Here is a 6,406-nt window from a genome sequence, read left to right as displayed (position 1 = left end):
AATAAGGGTGTTGTAGTACATCATATTGTTGTGTTGACCACCAATCCACAATCGGCATTGACAAAGCCTGAAATTGGAAAGCGGTAATATGTGAGAGAGCATTGGCACCTTGGTTGTCTTTACCCTTTCTGTACTAAATAGAGTAATCAAATCTCATTATTTTTGATAGCCATCATGCTTGTGTAGGTGTGGGATTCTCTGCTCTAAGAGATATTTCAGACTCCGATGGTCTGTTTTGATCACAAACAACTTGCCTAAGAGGTATGGTTGCCACTTTTGAATGGCTTTCACCACAGCTAACATTTCCTTGTCATAAGCTGACAATAATTTGGCCTTCCTTTTCAAGGCTTCACTGTAATAAGCTATTGCTGGTTTTACTGAGACAAAATGGCACCTAAACATCCTCACATGCGTCACATTCCACCACAAACTACTGTGCAAAGTCGGGCAACCATAATACCGAAGGTGAAATGATAGCATTTTTCAATTTGTTAAAGGCCAAGAGAGATCTGACCAGCTAAATCCATTTTTGTTAGAAGCTTTGTCAATGGTGTTGCTATCACACCAAAATCCCTCATAAATTTGCGGTAATACCCTGCCAAACCATGGAACCCGTAGACACCCTTAGTCGATGTTGACACTTGCCAATTCTGAATTGATTGTATCTTCGTCGGATCAATTGCCATACTATCGAAGGAAATAAGGTAACCCAAATACCCCACTTTCATCACCCCAAATTGGCACTTGGAGAGTTTTACATATAAGTGTTGCACAATCAAAATTTGAAGCACTTATGTCAGGTGTTGTAGATGATCCTTCCAAGACCTGCTATACACCAATATATCATTAAAAAACAATAATAAACCTTCGCAAATGTGGCCGAAAAATGCTGTTCATTAGACTCTAAAAGGAGGCCGGGACGTTTGTTAAACCGAATGGCATCACTAGGAAGTCATAGTCTTTGTTGTGAGTTCGAAAGGCAGTTTTTGGTATATCTTCTTGCTGGACTCTGATTTGGTGGTACCCGAAACGCAAGTCTAGCTTCAAATTTTTTTTTGCACCATGTAATTCATCAAGTAGCTTGTCGATGACTGGTATCGAAAATTTATCCTTAATTGTGGTATCATTGAGTGCCCGGTAGTTGACGCAAAAGCTTCAAGATCCATCTGACTTCTTGATTAGCAAGACTGACGATGAAATGGACTCCGACTAGGTCGAATAATTCCGATTTTGAGGAATTCCTTGAGGTAATGTGAGTACTTGTAAGGTCTTGCATTAACTGGTGGCTGGTTTGGTAGCAACGGAATCTGATGGTCGTGGCTTTGTGCAGGTGGCAATTCTGTGGGTTCCTCAAACATGTGTGCGAACTCTAATAGCATTTGACAGAGCTCCGACTGTAATTCCGTATCTTGGATGGGTGCCACCTCTGTAACCACATGAACAAAAAACCCCATACCAAATAAATGCAATAATTCTTTGTCACTCATGGGAGTGAGCTCCAATGGTTCATCCCTCGCAAAACATAAGTCTGGTTGGATTGTGTGAAGGACATACTGAACTTTTTGTAGTCAGTTTCAATTGGACCTAATGTCTCCAACCATTGCACCCCCAAAACTGTTTGACAGGCTGCCACAGGAAGCACGTAAAAATCAGCTTGTACTATGAAACCTTGAATAGAGTGGGAGACTCCCATAATATGACCTGTGCACTCAATTATTTCTTTATTTTCGACTGTTACCCGAAATACCTTGCCATAGACCACCTATAATCCAAGTTTGGTAACAACAGATTGATCGATAAAATTGTGGGTGCTACCCCCATCAATGAGCATTGTTAATTCTCGATTTCCTACCTTTCCGATAACCTGAAAAGTTTGTGGATATGTTTTTCCAGCCAAGGCATGGAGCGATATTTCTGGGATGACCTCTTTGGATGGCTCTATGTCCATGTCCACGTAATCGACTTCATCTTCCGGCAGCACATCTATCATCATGAACAGTTGTGGTCATGAACAGTGGTGTCCCGGTATGTACTTTTCATCGCAATAAAAACATAGTCCCTTTTTTCGTCTCTCTCTAACTTCCTGTCCCGTGAGACGTCGAACTGTCCCGTGAGAAGTCGAACAAGCCTGTTGAAATTTTCGGTTGCCTATGTTGTCCGCTGAGAAGGAAAAGGTCTAACAAGTCCCACCGTGGAACTTGGTTGGGGTCTGGTTTTGTGTGAGGGTGTTGCTGGCCGAAAATAATTACCAGGTTTCCGTTGGAATTGGTTTCGTTCTTCAATGAGGTGAGCCACACTGATTGTTTCGGATAACGTTTTTAGTTATTTAACGCATAAATCCAATCGAATTTCATCTTTCAACCTTGCAATAAAACAACCAACCAAGAAATTTTCTGAAAGATCATCTACCTTATGGTATAATTTTTCGAATGCCTCTTGGTACTCAATAACTGTCATCGTTTGTCTAAGACGTGATACTGCTTCTGACGGATCATCATAATCAGTTGGATCAAAGCGATGGAGGATGACTTGGTAAACTTGTTCCAGCGCAAGGGACCCCGATTTTTCGTATACCATAGATACCATTGAAGTGCAACATTTTCCAAGTGAAACGATGCTAACTGTACTTGTTGTGGAGAGTCGATATTCTTAAACTTGAAGTATTACTTGGCTTTGAACATCCAATCAGTGGGATCCTTGCCTCCATAGGTTGGAAAATTCAGCTTGAGGTTAGTGTGATTCCGGTCTAGAATGGGAGTGGTTGTGGCGGAAGACTTATTGTGGGAAGTTTCTCCAACCGCAAACAAATTAACTTCTTTGTCAGGGGTGCAATTGGGTTGGGCGATTCGCAATTCCTGCATTTCGGCCATGACTCCTTGTAAGGCATCGCTAACCCGACCGAAATTGTGGTTTAATTCACTCATATTGTCGTTTAATTCGTCGAAGTTGGTATTGTGACGGGCAGAGGCTTCATTAACTTGTTATGAAACTCCGCATTTGTTTTACTCCGTGTATCCAAGAACCAAAATGGCTCTGATATCACTGATAAGAAAGAATTTTGAGGAAGAAAAGAGAAGAAGAAGAACAGAAGTTTGGGAAGGAATTTGTATTTAATATAATGATTTCTATTCAATTCAAAGAGTGAACCTAAATAGGCCACAATCGTTACAAAGATATCCCATGATAATAGGGACTCCAACTAGTTGAACCGAATTCTAGGAGAGCTTTCATCAACTCCTTATATTTAACAATGTAACAACTAATTTATTAATTGTCTATTTCAATTGCAAGGAAACAAATAAATTAACAAAAGAAAATATTTATGCCAAACTTCCCCAACCTTTATGTGTGCAACTTCCAGTCTGGACCAAAGCCACACATGCAAGTCATGCAAATGAGGATTCTTATCACACTTACCTTTGCGTTGACCACCTGCTACCAGTAAACCCTTGAGGATTTGCAGAGTCGTCCTCTTTTCTTTCTTTCTGAATATCTTCTTGTCTATTGAGAGTCTTATTAGCATCATCTTGATTGCTATTCTTCAATGTCTCAGATGTTATTTTCTTATGCTTGGGCTTCTCTTCTGAATAGGGAGAAAATTTAGTTCCATTATTTGGATTCTCCATCTTCTCGGGAGAAGGAATGTCTGCCTTCGGATTTGGTGCTGAAGGAGGCGGCAACTTTGTTACTTTGGGTTTGTTTTCATTTCCATAATCTAAATTTGAAAGAACTTGATGAGTGGATTCCTCCTCTTTCTTCTCTGACTTCTCGGGGGGAAGTTGGTTGTCGTCCTTTGGAATCACTTCAGGTGGTGGTGGAGTAGGATTAGGCTTTATGATGAAACCAGTTTGTGTTTGATGCTCTATTGTTTCAGACGTCGACCCGATCGGCTCTTCCTTCTCTGGTTTTCCTCTGAAGCAAGACAACAGTTTGCCCATTCATTCAAATTCCCTACTTAGTTAATAATTGGACTTTTGGAGGTTATTATGTCTTCATTTGATATCTACACACTGTTGTTTTAACGAATCTGATCATATACTACAGGAAGTTGGGACTGATTTGCACATCTTTCATGCTTAACTGACCCACTTTTTGGTGGAAGTTCATAAGTTTGACCACATGGACTCGTGATTTCTAGCTATTAATCGAAATTGAGAATTTCTTGAAATGTACGTTTCATAAGCCAAGCTTAGAAGTTAGAATCCAATGCTAGAAATCACTGACGAGGCACATTTTTTGGCATCAATCGATGGTCTATAGAATCTATCTGTATGTGAAAGTTAGGGGAAAACACAATTTTTATATGGTGCATCAAGAACCATTAAATGGGGTTAATGAGGTGGGCAGTCAGGACCATGTGGTACATGTTTATTTTTGGCAGCATTTGATGATGACAAGTGTCATATTCTTTTTCGTTTGGTGTCTCTGCACTACACTAAAATTTCTCGACCCAAAAAGAATGTGGTTGCGTGAAACTACGGCTATGAGATCCTATAGTGTTAATTGGGGTATTTTATTAAACAGGTGCGCTATTCCAAGATGTTTTTTATTTTTTATTTTTTATTTTTTATTATCGAAGTTCTCTTCTGCTCCGTAGTCCCAATTTACTTTCATTCCTATGTATTAGACCCCAACACATCCAATTCTTACTATAACAAGACACCAACTTTAGGGGTGCAATTTAGTTCGGTTTAGAACAAAATTAGAATCGAACTGATCAAGATCGATTTCATTATATGAGAATCAAAATCGAATCGAATAATTCTAGAACTGAACCAATCCAAATCAACTTTATTTCGATTTGGTTCGGTTTGATTCCATGGGTTGTCAAGGAAGAGCTGACATTCCCTCATCTCTCTCATTGTTAGGCTGTTTTACAGCTTGAGAGAGAGAGAGAGAGAGAGAGAGAGAGAGAGAGAGAGAGAGAGATGCACCATCGTAGACGCAGAGATAGCCGTAGACGCAGATCGCAACGTCGCAGACGCAGAGAGAGAGAGAGAGAGAGAGAGAGAGAGAGAGAGAGAGAGAGAGACGAGGGTTAGGTACTTAGGTTTTATAAAAAATGTAAAAAATTAAATTAAAAATTAAAATATAAATTTAATATTTTATTTTATAGTAATATTGGTTCGGTTTTCGGTTTGGTTCAGATTTTTATATTATTTGAATCGAGAACTGAATCGAATTTATCGATTTTTTTATTTTATAAACCCGAAACCGAACCGATATCTGTCTAAATCGAACCAAACCAATCCAAATTTTACGGTTTGGTTCGATTCTCAGTTTGAACTGAATTAAGTTGCACCCCTAACCAACTTAACACCCTTTCCTTCTCTCAAGTCCGAACTCACTCAGTGTCCCATGAATTAGACACCAACACTAACACCCTCTCTTTAATTAACAACAAAATATATTAATATTTTGAATGAGATAATGGATTCCCATGAGTTAGGCAGTTAGCAATGAATCTCAGTGAAAATGGATATGTGCAGTCATACAAGTAGTCTGCAGACCTCTTCAATTTGTTATTCACCAATAAAAATTCGAGCTCTAGTTTTTTTAGACATGAGTCCATTTCACATATCTAGTTTATGCTGAGAAGACTTACCAAGGGAATTGATAAATGGGAAAAACAATGCAAAAAAAAAAAAAAAAAAATTAAAAATTAAAATTAGGAGTCACTGATAACAATCAAAATCCCATCTAAAAAATAAGACCTTGGAAGAAAAACCCTTCCAAATCTTCAGAGTAGATGCCTATCAATACATAAGGCTTTCGGGTAGAGAACAATTTTTGGAAGATATTTTTTTTCTGTTTTCGAAAGTCCAATGATATTTTCCTTCTAGTTGCGACATCCTCCATGAGATTTGCCTTATCTAAGATATGGCTGAAATATGTTAGTTGCGACAAACATCAGTAAAAAAAATGTAGGGAAAAAAAATGCCACATCAATTTGTGAAATGAAGTGAGTCCATCAAGTCTCCACTAATAAAGTAAAATTGGGTCTGTTGTGGTGGTGATGTATCTCATCTTTCAACACCAAGTCCCTCGATGAACAAAAGAAAACAGGGGAAAAAATGCCAAAAAACAATTTCAATCAAGTAACTAATAAAGTAAAATTTCTATTTGAATGCTCCAAACTTGCTTAAATGTGTTTGCATTTGCAAAATTAAATGAAGCCATATTATATGTATATTTGATGGCATGGTGTTACTGTTACTACTACAACCAATTAAGTTGAGTCAGCTTGATGGCTTGTGATTCGATTTTGATTAATCAACAAAATATATCAATTGCTTGCAACTTATTGAAAAAGTCGCAAGTAAATCTATAAAGGAAAAAAGTCATAAATAAATTATGATTTCTTTTTTACTAAGTCAATGAATTTGGTGATTGCTCAGAAAAAAAA

This window comes from Akebia trifoliata, chromosome 3 (assembly GCF_017979445.1).
Source record: "Akebia trifoliata isolate Shusen 1 chromosome 3, ASM1797944v1, whole genome shotgun sequence".
NCBI lineage: Eukaryota > Viridiplantae > Streptophyta > Magnoliopsida > Ranunculales > Lardizabalaceae > Akebia > Akebia trifoliata.
Note: the sequence above shows the minus strand (reverse complement) of the source record.